General features: G+C 43.3%; 1 long non-coding RNA gene across 1 annotated transcript; it reads right to left on the minus strand.

Annotated features, from left to right (window-relative positions):
• Window positions 1-1,993: 1,993 nt before the first annotated feature.
• LOC131515155 (uncharacterized) lies at window positions 1,994-10,838 on the minus strand. Its single transcript, XR_009263478.1, has 3 exons — window positions 6,811-10,838; window positions 6,106-6,179; window positions 1,994-3,226 (listed from the first exon to the last, which is right to left on the minus strand). It is a non-coding gene; the product is annotated as an uncharacterized LOC131515155 (long non-coding RNA).
• Between the last annotated feature and the right edge of the window lie 3,664 nt (window positions 10,839-14,502).

Raw genomic sequence — 14,502 nt, forward strand, 5'->3', positions numbered from 1 at the left:
TGAGGACAGGGGCAGGAGTTGGAGTGGTACAGCCACAAGCCAAGGAGCACCTGAAGCCCCCAGAGCTGGAAGAGGCAGAGAAGAGAATCTCGGTTAGAGGCTGAGGGGGCACAGCCCTGCTCACACCATGAATTTGGACTTTTGCCCTCCAGAACCGTGAGAAGCTAGATTTCTATTGTTTTAAACCACTAGGTTGTGGCCATTTGTGACGGCAGCCCTAGAGTCCACCACCTTGGATGGAAAGCCTGTGATCTCAGGACTCCTGCTTGCTGTCTGCCCTCTGATCCCAGGAGGGCCTTCTGGCAGGTTGGCTGTTCCACTGTCTCATCCAACTCACGATGGCCCTGTCCCCTACCTTCCCTACAGCTTGTAGGCAGAGAAGTCTCCTGTGTGTTGTGGGTCAACCGTGTCCGGGTCCCCTGCCTTTGCCCACACTCTGGAGTTGCTAATGATGACCATGGGTCTCCTTGGTCACTAAGACTATTTCAGTGTTTTACTGGCACAAAGATCATGACCTACCTGAGTTTCAGCAAAATGCAAGAGGAATTTATTCTCTGGATGAATGGACCCCAAGGGCCAGAAGCACAGTCAGGTCCTATGGAGGACCAAGAGCAGATAGTGATAAGCCTTCAGAATCCAGGCAGTCACTTGACAGCTTATCAAAGGTTTCTTCTGTTCTTTTCATTTCTCGCTCTGTATAACCCGGCTCTCCCTGCCTCTGAAATAGCTCAGGAAGGCCACCCACCTGCCTAACATCAGTTCCAGCTTCCCGATTTGCCTCACCTCGGTCAAGGTTGCTGCAGAGAGTGGGCACCTCTAGTTCCAATTCTAAATTCTTGGGAGAGAGAAGTAATTGGGAGAGACCCCTGGCTAAGGCCAAATGGGTAGAACCAGGCCGTCCAAGCATGGCTAATGGGCCCCACTGGAGCAGTGTGGAGGGGTTCTCAGAGAAGAGGCCTAGGGTTTGTTGGTCATTGCTAAGTGGTGAGGGCCCCGGCTCAGGCAGGAGGAGCAGCCCTTGCAAGAAAGGCCACACCAAGGCCCTCTTGCCTTGAACTTGTGCACATGCCCAAGGCTGAGCTTGAGTATGTGCCCTCCATTTGCTCTCTCAGTGTGGCCCTTCCCAGCCCTTCTTTCCAGTTGTCCCCAGGGGACACGTATATAATACATTGCTGTTAAAAACATGACTCCCTCCAGCCCTGTGTGCTTCCAACACCCCCATGCTGAGCTGAGCATCTTTAAGGAAGAGTCTCCACTGCATGTTGGTAACGTGCCCTCCGGTTTGTCCCTCTGGAACGTGTCCGGTTCTTCTCCATCTTTGTCCCACCAGACACGGGTGCTAATGGGGAAAATGCCAAAGTGCTGAACCCACCACAACCTCCCGCATCCCAGGGGGTGGGGACCTCACTTCGGGATGATTACTAAGTACACATGCTAAAGACTCGCTTTCGTACCCGCTCCATATACGCACGAAGGAGGTCAGAACTCAGGTCTTGCCTTAGTTGACCAGAGGTCACGGAGGTGGATGTTCCCTGATGGGGACCCTTCAGAAAACGGTGTTCTGTTTTTGTGCATGGGTGTATGTGAGTAGCTAAACATGCAGCAGAAAAATGAGTGTCCAATTTCCAAAGAAGTGAGAGAAGGAAAACTAGTAAATGGGGTAATGGGAAACACCGTGCGGGTGGGACTGGTGAATTCCCACCACCTGCCGTCGCTGGGGTCATGGCCCGCTGCCCCCGTGTAATGGACTTCGAGAGTGCCTCCCCAGCAAAGGGCAGAGCACCCTGTTAGGTCTGCAAATGAATAATAATGAACCCCAGGCTTAGTCCTGGTTGGATAAGGATAAATAAAATTAAAATTCGGAAATTTGTTTTAAATGGGTTGCTAATTGCTGTTGAGCTTTAAATATTTGAGTTTATTAATTTCTCCCTCACCCCCTGAATTATATTTCGGCAGCAGTCCCCTGTTATTAGGCTATTAAATCAGACATATCAAAAAGGGAAGCATTTATTTATATCTTCAGAGACATGTACATCTAATTAAGACCGTGTTACCGTGCATATTTTAGATCAGGCAAACGCTGTCTGTGATCTCAGCCTCATCGCTCTGAAGGGCCTTCGTGAGTGTTTGGGAGATCTGACTCGAGCTGGAAGAGGAAGATGCCCTGTACCTTTCTGAGCAGCGATTTCGTAAGAAACTTCATCCCGAAATAAGTGGCTGCTCCCAGATGTCATAAAGCCCCTTCGTAAGGTTAAAGAATCCAAAATGGCAACTAACAGAAAACAAGAGATTCGGAAACTGGCCGCGCTGCCAGAATGTTCCTGTGTTCATAAAAACAGTGAAACTAGCTCACATTTAGAGAGCACCTACTGGGTGCTCCAAATTCCTAATGAATATGCATTAGCTCATGGAATGCTCACAACAACTCAAGGAGGGAGACAATATTTTTATCTCCATTCTACAGATGAGTAAAACAGAGGTATAAGAAGATTAGGTCATTTGCCTGAGAGGCAGAGGCAGGACTCAACCCAAAGCCTGACTGACTGGAGCCCACGTTTTTTCCCCTTGGTCTCTTTTCATAGTCAAGAAGAATTCATCCAGTCTAGAACTTTCTCAGCCAAGGTAATATCATCCTTCCTCCGACAAGGTGATGAAAATTGGTTTGGGGGTGGGGGTGGGGGGCAAAAATCACATTATTTTAATGTATGAAGCACAGATAAACATATAGTACGTAAAAAAGTGAGCAGTATTTCTGTGATGCTGGAACTTCTCTGGTGAGGGCATTTTGGAAGAAACATCTGAAAAGACATCTTAGGGGGAAAGTCCATGAAAAAGGTTGAGAAATACTATTGTACAGCAACTGCAGGAATGCCCCCCACCAATTACTCGCTTGTCCTTAGGTACAGCGATAGCGTCACTGGCCTGCACTCCTATGGCTCCTGCTGTTTTATTTTTACAGCTCAGATAGACTGGATGTGAGCTAACACCGCGGGCTTCCTGTAATGGGAGGGACCAAGCACCAGTGTCAGATTGCACATTTCATTTGGCTGCGACAAGTTTCTTATGTGATCAACTTTCGCCAAAAAAACAGTGGACTCCCGTTTCCAAAGGACTATCAAGTTCTGCATGGGAAGACGTTCCAAATGGTGGGATGGTCATTTCATGATCTGGGGGCTTCTTTGGCTCAAGATTCCTGATTCTTTTTCCCATAACGTTGGACAGGAAGCTAGTGAAGGAAGTATGAGTTGGGTTATATCAGAAAGGCTCAGGATTGACTCATAATTCTACCCCTTCCAGTTCATGAGTTCTTGGGCGAGACGTCTATCTCAAAGAATCTCCATTGCTAAAGCCAGATTCTTACTCTATGGCAAGTACTTTACCCATATTTTACTCTAGACTCGTACTGTCCAATATGGAGGCCACTAGTCACATGTAGCTATTTAAAATTCAATTCATTGAGGGGCTCCTGGGTGTCTCCGCTGGTTCAGCATCTGACTCTTGACTTCGGCTCAGGTCACGATCTCACAGTCCGTGAGTTCGAGCCCCACGTTGGACCTTGTGCTGACAGTGCGGATCCTGCATGAGATTCTCTCTCTCCCTCTCTCTCTCTCTGCCCCTCCCCTGCTTGCACTCTCTCTCTCAAAATAAATAAATGAAAGCATTTTTAAAAATTTAAAGAAATTCATTAAAATGAAATAAAGTTCAGTATTTAGTTCTTCAGCCACACTAGCCACATTTCAAGTGCTCAATAGCCACATGTGGTTACCAGTTGGACAATAGAGATGAACAAACATTTCAATTCACCGCAGAAAATTCTACTGGGCAGTGTTGTGTTAGAGACAGTAAACACCAAGAAGAAGACAGGACACTGGCCAACAAAGGGCGGTTACTTTTCATTTAACAAATTTTCAGTGACAACCACCTTTGTTCAGGTCTTATTCTAAGCACAAGAAAAGATCTATAATCAAACCAAAGTTTCTACACTTGAGGAAGCTATTATTGCCATTATTTTTACTGCAGGTTTTTGTTATTTCCTAGTGAGTGGGTAATAGAGTGGTAGTGTTTAAAAATATTAGTGAGGAGTAGGAGCAACATGACCTTGATCTGAGCAGAGTGACAGAAGTAAATTTGCTTATTCTCTCTGAGACGTAGTTTCCTCATCTGTAAAATGGGTATACTAATAACTTCGCAGCTTGCTTTGAAGATTAAATAAGGAAATGGATGTAGAGGGTTTAATACAATGTCTGGTATGGTAGGTGCTCAATAAATTAGCGCTTTTCTTGTTAAGATAAAAATCTGTTCTAGTTTGTTCTAATCTGGTTTGGTCACATTATAGAGCATGGGGTTTATTGGTTTGTTACTCAGGATCTATTTTAGGACATTCCTAGCGGTAACCTGACAAAATAATACTAAAGACACGCTCAAGGTGCCTCTGGAATCCACTCTTTAGTTCACATTTGAGAATCCACTGCTCACATAATAATCTTAACAACGTTCTTGTTGGTCTTGGTTGCTGTAATTACAGAATGTCGGAGCTTGAAGAGATCAGAAAAAACATAATTGAATTCGGGTATCGTAAAGGTAAGGAAAGTGAAATGCTGGGCAGTGATGTGCCCAAGGTCACAGCTCTGCAGAGGCAAACAGACTAGAACGTGAGTCTCTAATCTCTAATCATCCAATACGGCGTGCTCAGCATTTCAGCAAATGTCCTTGGACCCCTGTCTCCGCCTCCCCAAAGAAAGTTACAATCAACACTTGACCATCCCTCAGGCAGGAAGTCTCCTCATCTTGGGACAATGAGGTGGCTGTTCACTCAAACTAACACAGCGTTTTGGGGTGCCTGGGTGGCTCAGTCGGTTGAACGTCTGACTTCAGCTCAGGTCATGATCTCACAGTTTGTAGGTTCGAGCCCCACGTCAGGCTCTGTGCTGACAGCTCAGAGCCTGGATGGAGCCTGCTTCAGATTCTGTGTCTCCCTCTTTCTCTGACCCTCTCCTGCTCGTGCTCTGTCTCTCAAAAATAAATAAACACTTAAAGAATTAGACGAAACAAAACAAAACCAAAAAAACTAACACAGCGTTTGAAGCCCAGAGAGTGCTGGAGATGTGCTTGGTGACAGTTGCCCCAACCCCCACAGCAGCCCAGGTGATTGGTGGCAGAGGGGGAGTTTCACCTTCCCTCGTTTTGGGTGCTGCAGTGTGCATTTATTGTCCCTGCATCACCTCTCGATTCTCTCTCCAAAACTATAAGGCTGGGGGGAAGGCGCTCCTCCCCACCCCCTTGATGTTGAGGTTCTGAGTGCCAAGAATCATCTACAAGGACATATGTGGGAGTCACTCCTTTGTTCTGGTCACTGTCTGGAAAAGAATCTTGTGCTTTCAGCCATTTTAAGTGACAAGTTCAAATTCTAGATAGAAAGAATTCGTGTTTAAGAGAAATTACATGTATAAATCCTTGGATAGAAAGCAGGGAATATAATCCTCAGCCAGGTATGAACTTGCCCACCAGGAAATGAGGGGTTTTATGAAAGTGATCAGTTTAATCGGTGTGAGTTTGTGAATAAAGGGTTTTTTTTGTGTGTTTTTTTTTTTTTTTTTTTTTTTTTGTAGAAAGGACTTTTTCTTATTTTCTTGTCCTCCAGAGTCCCAAAATGTTTACACTCCCACGAGAAAACCCAGGGAATGAAAATTACAGTGGACTCTGGATTATTCCTGGGCCACCTGGATGCTTCCAACTCTGGCTGCCAAGGTGGGTCTCCATCCAATTACATAGCTCAGGCAGTGAGGGAGGTGCGCTCTTCCCCTCTTTTCCTGACTTCCCCTCTGGCAGTGGGGTATGGGGAGAAGAGCTGAGCAGAGACAGGGACCTTTTCCCCAGAACTTGTGCATAAGGGGGATTCATCAGCATTTCAAAGCCAAATTAACATAGGAAGAATAATTCAGTCGCCAAATGGTTGGATGACTACCCTGTGTGAATTGTGGATGGCCATATATGTTTGATTTTTTGTTATAAATGTTTTTCATTTATTATTATTTTTCATATAAGTTAAATTCTTGTATTTATTTCATTAAGTTTATTATTATTTTTTTTTAGTAATCTCCATACCTGACTTGGGGCTTGAACTCACTAACCCGAGATCAAGAGTTGCACGCTGTTTCAATGGAGTCAATCAGGCATGCCTGTTAAAAAAAAATTTTTTTTTAAAGAATTAAACAATTTAGTGGCACCCAGGTGGCTCAGTAAGTTGAGCGTCTGAATCTTGATTTTGGCTCAGGTCATGATCTTAGTATTGTGGGATCGAGCCCCATGTTGGGTTCTGTGCTGATTGTGGAGCCTGCTTGAGATCCTCTCTCCCTCTCCACCTCTGTCCCTCTCCCCTGCTCTCTCTCTCTCTCAAATAAAAAAGAAAAAAGAATTAAACAATTCATGTGTGAGTAATAGGCACCAATATAGTTTTGTCATTGGATGAGACAAGTAAGCTGTTATAGATCAATGGCATTGTAGGAGTGATCAGATTACGCTCGGGGTTTGAAAAGTCTTCTTTTTTGGTCTCTAGGATATGATTGAATTTGCCAAAGAAAGCCTGGCCTTGCAATTGGATGCTGATTTAGATCATCATAAAGCACTTGTATTTCCTTTGGAATCTTACAGCATTGGGCATGAACAAAAATGTCCCAACAGGAAGAGGAGGGAGGACAGGAAGTGTATGGATGCTTAGATAAGTATGGGAAGTGTCACAGAATCGCATACTGTCCTGTCCCCTCCACACCCATGGAGCGATCAAGCAATCACAGGCTCATTTGTCCGCACGGTGTGGCTTTCCTCGCTGCCTTAGCATCTTCAGCTGCTAGGGTTTTCCTCTGCACTCCAGGCGGGGTGCTCTGTCTGTGCTGTAGGGCTCCAGAGAAGTGGGGATTGCCTGCAATTTGGAGAAAGGTAACATGACTCAACCTGAAATTGCCTCTGTGTGTATCGTGGCTTGTTTGGGGATTAGGATAACAGAAGAATCGAATTTCTTGCCCATCTGTGAAGAGCTTTTAAGTTAGCGTTAACTTGGAGGATCCCTGGGAACAGATGGAAGGATCCCGTAGATGAGCCAGCACGCTTCTGCCTGCTGCGTCTCCGGGGGCCTGGCTCCCTCCTGGGCCTGGCCAGCCTGCCAGCACAGCGCCTAGCTGACCTTTGACAGTGTGGTCTGCTGCACTTCGTCCCTCTCTTCATTCTTGGCTCGTTCTGTGGCCCAGCACCGCTCATTTTGGCTCCGCAACTCAGCTCCCAGTTTTCCAATAGTTACTTTAATTTATGACATGGTTTGGACACACTCATTGGCCATGACCTTGGCCCTCAGCCCAGAATATTATTTTCAGCATTTACCCTCCAGCTCTCCCACTGCAGCCTTGGGCAGGAGATGCTCTGTCCTCTCACAGCTCCCACGGCCCCGGCCCAGGGGCACAGCGGCCAGGGCCGACCTATTCCAGTTCCCACCCCCAGTCCCGGTCAGGTGAGAGGTCCACACGGGAATGGGGCAGACTGATGAAGTTGGCTGAGGTTGCTGCTGTGTGTCCTACTTTTACAACAACATACCAGATTGCTTTCTCCTGGTGGCACTGAAGGTCACTGCGGTCATCCTGCAAAGTAACCTGGCACTCACTCCGGTTTTACCTTTGGGGAGACAAACATACACACGTAGCGACTTGAGAAGACGCACAAAGCTACGTCTTTGAGAAGCGCCAACGGATACGCTCGGATCACATGTTCATCCAAACAAAGAAGCTCTTCTAAAGAGAGAGGGACAACAGTGTAAGATCTATCCTAGAGCAGTACATTCAACTTGGTCCTGAAGGATATGATGGACATATAGCATGGGTGCGCAGTAAAAACGAAGTGGAGATACATTCCTAGTGGACAGTAGCCACATGAGCCACACAGAGAGGCTGCATCTAGCTGACCCACCGGAGCAACGCAAGTACGGGCCGTGAGTCCCCACCGTGGGGCCACAAATGGTGTACACGATGGACCCAACCATCGACAAACAGAAGAGGTCCCTTGGCGGACAAGAATCACCAGAGAAAATTGTTCAGGAGTGGGAAAGTTCTACAAATAGACCCAAGTGGAATAGGGTCTATTCCACTAGTGTGATATCAACGAATTTCTATTTGTGTTGTTACTCTACTGTTGTTTCTTCAGGTGATACTCTAAAACGCAGTCAACTGTGTGCACATGATGAATAATGTATTTTGTAATTTACATTTTTCTAATTGAAAAAATTTCAGGAATAGCCCCAAGTAAATCGCATGCATGATTTAACAGGAGATGAATCAAATTTTAACCATGAAAAGAACTCCAAAAGAGTGCTGTTTCCTAACAAAACAGAGTTAGAGAAAGGTTCTAATCCTTGGCTCTGTACTTTCGTGAGGACATACACAAGGGGGGTTTGGATCACAGGCACTGATCAAGTGCATGGGGAGAACCAGCATCAGTGAATCTACCGGTTACTGGTTTAGCACTTGAAACCGCTAAAGGCACATTTAAATCTATTCTGTAATTTGTTCCTCACGTCAAATACAGAAGGGCAGGAGTAGGTTTTGTTTGTCACTTGACAGAAAGCTTCACCCATGAGGCTAAGGTCACCTTCACCAGAGAATGGCAAGAAAGGCCAGCGCTCGGGCCAGCCTCCTGCACTTTTGTGAGCATTTGCTGCTGACTGCTTAGGACCTTGCCTCGTTTCTAGAAACACCATCCCATTTCTTGGGGACAACCGCTTCACTCTGACTCCAACCACCTGGTTCAAACGGGAGCTACCAGTGACATGTTCCCATCTGGGGCCCCTGACCTGACCTGAGCTGACTAGCGTCTTTTCTGGGGACTCTTCAACTGGGATCAGGCTTGGGATGAGGAGGTGGGCAATTTTAGTGTAGGTTTTTTGGTTTTTTTTTTTCTTCTTATGGCAAAATTGTGAGATGCAGGGGGTGGTGTGGGGGCAGGGGCTGCTGGTGGCCTTGTGTCCTAGCCACGTGTAGGAAGTTTGAGAAAACCAGAAACAGTATGCAGTGAGAAGAGGGAAAGTCTTGCTAGCATTCAAATTTCTGGTTCCAGTGGTTTTTGAGGCTCTGTGGCTTCTTTTCCATGGTTACTTGAGGCTTTCAATAAACATTTTTTTTTTATTTGCTTGAACTGCTTCAAGTCGAGTTTGTGTCCCTTAAAAACAAACAAACAAACAAACAAACAAACAAAAACAAGGGTCCTAACGAGTAGGTCTGTCCTCCATGACAGTCAGTGCCCTTTGTATTCGCCACAAACCTTTTATGAGTCACATTTGTCTACAAAGAAATATGGCCCAAAGTTAAGTAAGTTGCTCCAAATCTTATGTTGGGTTATTGGTGTAATTATGTCACTCACCAGTACATGTTATTAGGACCTTATACATCTAATCAATAAAGCTTCATGTGTACTATCTACTTTGATTTCTATGTCAAGTCCTTGAAACAGTTTGGAAAACCACTGTGAACCCCAATTTTAGATGAGAAAGCTGACGTTCATAAATGGTAGGGGACGACTTGCCTGCTTTCAGTCAGCGAGTGATGATGGGACAGGCTTGAACCCGTGTCTTCTGATGTAACAGTCAATGTTCCTTACATTGTACATGCATACAGGTACATACTGTATACACATACATGTTTGAACATACATACAACACACATAGACATGCCTGCACAAGAAGGTCCATTTCAATTAAAAAAATGAAAATCAAATACAGCAAAACAACTGTCCTTCTTAGGATTGATTTTTAAAAAGTGTTTTAAGGTACCACTGCCCATAATTATTTGTACTTCTATTTTGTGCCAAAACATCGGTCTAGGACCCATCTCGCTCTCCTGTAGATCTAACTGGGATAAAACATTTTCCATTTTCTTGAGACTTGATAAAATATAAATAGCTTGTACTTTGTCTCTCTTGGTTTTGATACCTAATGAAATGTGAAAAAGCAAAAGATGACACATAAAAGAAAAGCAGAAGATAACTAATTTAGAGATTAACATTGGAAAAGCTCCAAAATTAGATCGCGTAATTAGTGCACGGTTTAGAAGCCTTTGGTGGCATTAGATTTATGCAAACAAATTCCATTCACATAGTTTAGGAAGACTGAATGATTTTATAGATGAATCACGTTTAAAATGGAAGATTACATAATCCCTCTTCCTTATTTTCTCTGTTATATCAACTAGTTTGAACAGTCAAGGAAATCCAAGAATGGACCTTAAATCGTTCACTGGAAAAACTGATGGTGGACACTAACATAGCAGAAAGAAGGCTACAACAAAGCTAAACGATAGCACGTCTTTCAAAGGCATAAACATTCCTTGAAGGCAAGCAGCCAAGGTCGGTAGGCTCCGAATTTGATCTGCTCTGGTTTCCACGTCTTTGTGCAATCCTGTACAGGGGTGAAATGAGTAAGAGGCCAGTCTGGATCACTGGTTTTTAAGTTGTATTTTTGTTATTGTTGGTTCAGGAAATCCGACATACAAAATGGTCAAATGCCGTCATTGTATGGGTCAGGGACGGAAACCCAGAAGCCCAGGGCTCTTTGGTGGTCACTGGCCACGTGCAGCATTTATGACCCAATATTAGCTGCATTTAACCATATGCTTAAGCATTGATTACAGCAGTACAGTCGTTAACTGAAAACATTACTCAATGGGAATTCTTCCTTAGATTATGAAAACCCAGATTTCAGATTCAGCTATGCAGATCATTCAACAACTAACCAGTATAAACAAACCAGGCAATTGTGTTAAGCACACTCATCAACTATTAAAAAGAAAATGTTTTTTCTTCTCACTGAATTGACCGGTTGTTTGTCAGTATGGCCCAAACAAGACGATCATTTCATTGTGCGAATACTTCTTGGATAGTTTTTCCCCATTTACAAACCAGCTTTTTTTTTTTTTTTTTTTTTTTTTTTTTTTTTCCCAGATGAGTCAGTACATGTACACACTGTCAGAGGACAGGGGAAGACAGGTCAGGGTAGTTTTGAATTTGGCATGTAGCCAATAAACTTTTCACTTCAATTTGGATTTCGGCTCCTCTGGGACACATGTGTCTCCGGGCAGGGCAGTAACAGTTTTCAGTTGGAAAAATATCACGATGTGTACCAGCAGCCTCTCCCCAGGCTTCCCTGAAAACAGCTGGGGGCTGGTCTGCCTGTGCCTCTCATGTTTGAGAACTGTGTGCAAACATTCTGAAATAGGCAGCATTTTTAAACTTTGCAGTGAGTTGGGTGAAGGTTTCAAGGATCAAATATTTGAAAATGTTTGAGAAACAAAAATGATGCCATGAGATAAACCCTTGAGAAAAATGATACTGAATGTAAAACTGTCATTTCTAATATTTCAGTTCTGAGGCAAGACTTCATATAGATACTCTCATTTGTTCCTTGCTGTGCGTTAATACAGATTCAGATCAGTTCAGGTGCGAGATAAGATGATGTTCTGCAATGCTTTTGTTTGCATGAAACCCTATGGTAATGAGGTCGCACTAGAAAAAGCAGACTTTAGACAAAAGAGGAGGTCTACAAGTTTTTGAGAGTGTAAACAAATGCTAAGTGTCACCTACATTTTGGGTGAGTTTGGTTGTATTTCAAAAAGCCAATGAGAAATTATAAACTGTTTTCAGAAATGTACATACATCTATATTTGTTCAAATTAATTAAAACTTTCCAGTTTTGTCTACATCTCTCAAAACGTGACCACTTCCTGACATGCTCTATTTTAATGTCAGGAGAGACACTGTCTTAAGAGTATGGGCATAGTTTTTCCATCTGTCCTTGGACCCAAGTACTTCTGTGACCCTGGAGTAGGTTTCCCTGAAGTTCCTACAAGGGACACTCAACCAATAAGACACCAAGAAATTTGCTGACCAGGGACAAACTTTTTTTCTTAACAAATTTTGTTGCTAATTTCTTATTAGATAATTAATTCATGCCTATTATAGAAAATAGAGCTAAGAAAAAAATAATAAAATAAAATATTAAGTAATAAAATGCAATTTCTTTCTTCTAAATCCTCATTAGAAATAATAATATTGATGGGGCACCTGGGTGGCTCAGTCGGTTAAGCGTCCAACTCTGGGTTTTGGCTCAGGTCGTGATCTCATGGTTTGTGAGCTCGAGCCCCGCACCGGGCTCACGCTGACAGTGCGGAGCCTGCTTGGGATTCTCTCGCTACCCCTTCCCCCTGCCTCTCTCTCAAAAATAAATAAATAAAAATAAATAAGGTGAATCCAGTACGATAATTTCGGTGAGAGCTTAACAACTGATGGCAGAATACATTCATGTTTTTTAAAGGCTTTTAATTTTAAGTAATAGGAATCTTAAGAAGTATACTGATGAGGAATGTATTTTTAGTAAAGGGAAATTTTCTTGCAGACCTTCAACTCCATGCAGATCACGGCCTTCTACTGTGGCCTTTAAACGGCCAGCCCTCCTGTTTTCCACTGCATGTGGGAGATGCCAGACTAGGCCTGGTGATGAGTGTGGGTGGCCCCTTTCCAGGAGGTGGGCTCAGGGTGACAGGTGCCTCCTGCAGCTTTAGGTATGGGAGAGAAGCTGGCTTTCTTTACCGAATATTCACACTGATTTTCCAAGTTTTATACAAAATGTCCTTCTGAAATACCTTCCAAACAATGCATTCTGCTCCCCCCCCCCGCCCCACCCCCACCACAAGGGGTGGGTGGATAGGGAATGGGAATAATTTTGCAAACGTTTCACTAAATTTTTCCTTAAAACCTAGATACAGCTTTCTTTCTTTCTTTCTTTATTTTTTTTAAATGTTTTTATTTATTTTTGAGACAGAGAGACAGAGCACGAGCAGGGGAGGGGCAGAGAAAGAGGGAAACACAGAATCTGAAGCAGGCTCCAGGCTCTGAGCTGTCAGCACAGAGCCTGACGTGGGGCTTGAACTCAAGGACCATGAGATCATGACCTGAGCTGAAGTCGGACGCTTAACCAACTGAGCCACCCAGGTGCCCCGATACAGCTTTCTTTAAACTTAGATATAGCCAAGTGCCTATTCACTCAGACAAGTAAGTAATAAATGACTAAGAAATAATGCTGAGTTAATACAATTCCCTGTCAGTGTATCAGATGAAAGACTGTTAAACTTTTCTGTGTGAACATTTTGTCTTCGTTTTTATTGATGAAACTGATTTAATGACACTCCTGTTTAAGCTAAGAATATGTAATGTTTAGATTATATAATAGTTACATAAATAGACTACAGTTAATTATTATCTGAACTTCAAATAACTAATAATCAAGTAACCAGCATTTGTTTGTTTGTTTGTTTGTTTGTTTTTGGTGGGAAGTAGGAGAATATGTTCTGTATTTTATTCCAGTGTGAAAGAAACAAATAAATACTAACAATCAGCAACTAATTTTCAGTTCGTCACAAAGACATGTAGGGAAGCCTTCTGTGTGTTAAAAGGGAAGCTGGAGATTTATTTTCTACTTTCCTTCCTTCAGCTAGAGCAGCAGTTTGGGCTGTGTGGGGTCAGAGGTAGGATTTCTTAACCTTTTTTGTACCCTATCAAGATAGGTGATGAGAGCCAGGCTCAGTATGGCTTGAATGGAGCAAGAATTTTCGAAAATAACAAACACAACCTCCCCCTTTTGTATACTCTGACCTGCAAGTGAAAACAAATACCAGTTGAGTGGCAATATTTTTTTTTTTTTAAAAGAAGAAAAAAGTACCCCTTTAAACCTAATATCCTGATGCACACGTATTAAAGATAATTACAGAGCCACGGAGCCCTTCTGGAGCAGGGCCTTGACTGTTCTGGCCTTCTGTGTTCACAGAACAGAACGGAAGGGGGAGGCCAGGAGGATGATTAAAGGGCTGGAAAGATGACTTTCTGGCAGTGTGATATTAAGGCCATTAATATGTCTGCATTTCGGTTCCAGTGTGCTAATGTATTATTTTACCTATTAAAATATCATAAAGATTACCCATAATTAAAGATGATTTAGAGCCTAAGTCATAACTAGATCTAACTTCATGCAAACACATTTAGAGTGAATTCACTTTAAAGTGGAATTTAGCTAGCCTAATGAAAACAGGATCTACAAGGCACTGAAAAGACAAAGACAGACACTATATATGGGCAGGACAATAAAAACCCTGACAACCCTTTTAGGGATTCATACCCAAATAATCTGTCTTGAAGGGACATGCTGAAGCACTGCCTAAAAGAAAATGTTGCTTAGGTGTTTGTTTTCGAATAAACGATGTATTTCCAATACAGAAAGTCTGTCGTTAATTTTCTTCATCACGGGGGAGAGCCCGGCGGTCAGTTCTCCTTTTTCAATCAATCAGCATGTTTTCCTTCACATTTGTACCGACTTGAAACAACAGTTACATTTGCAACTTCCAGAAAACAAAGATGAAACTTCGTTCCTGCTTTTGTGTTGAGCTGTACAATTTATTCCTCTCCTGGCAACAGATTTTA

The sequence above is a fragment of the Neofelis nebulosa genome, chromosome 6 (genome assembly GCF_028018385.1).
Source record: "Neofelis nebulosa isolate mNeoNeb1 chromosome 6, mNeoNeb1.pri, whole genome shotgun sequence".
NCBI lineage: Eukaryota > Metazoa > Chordata > Mammalia > Carnivora > Felidae > Neofelis > Neofelis nebulosa.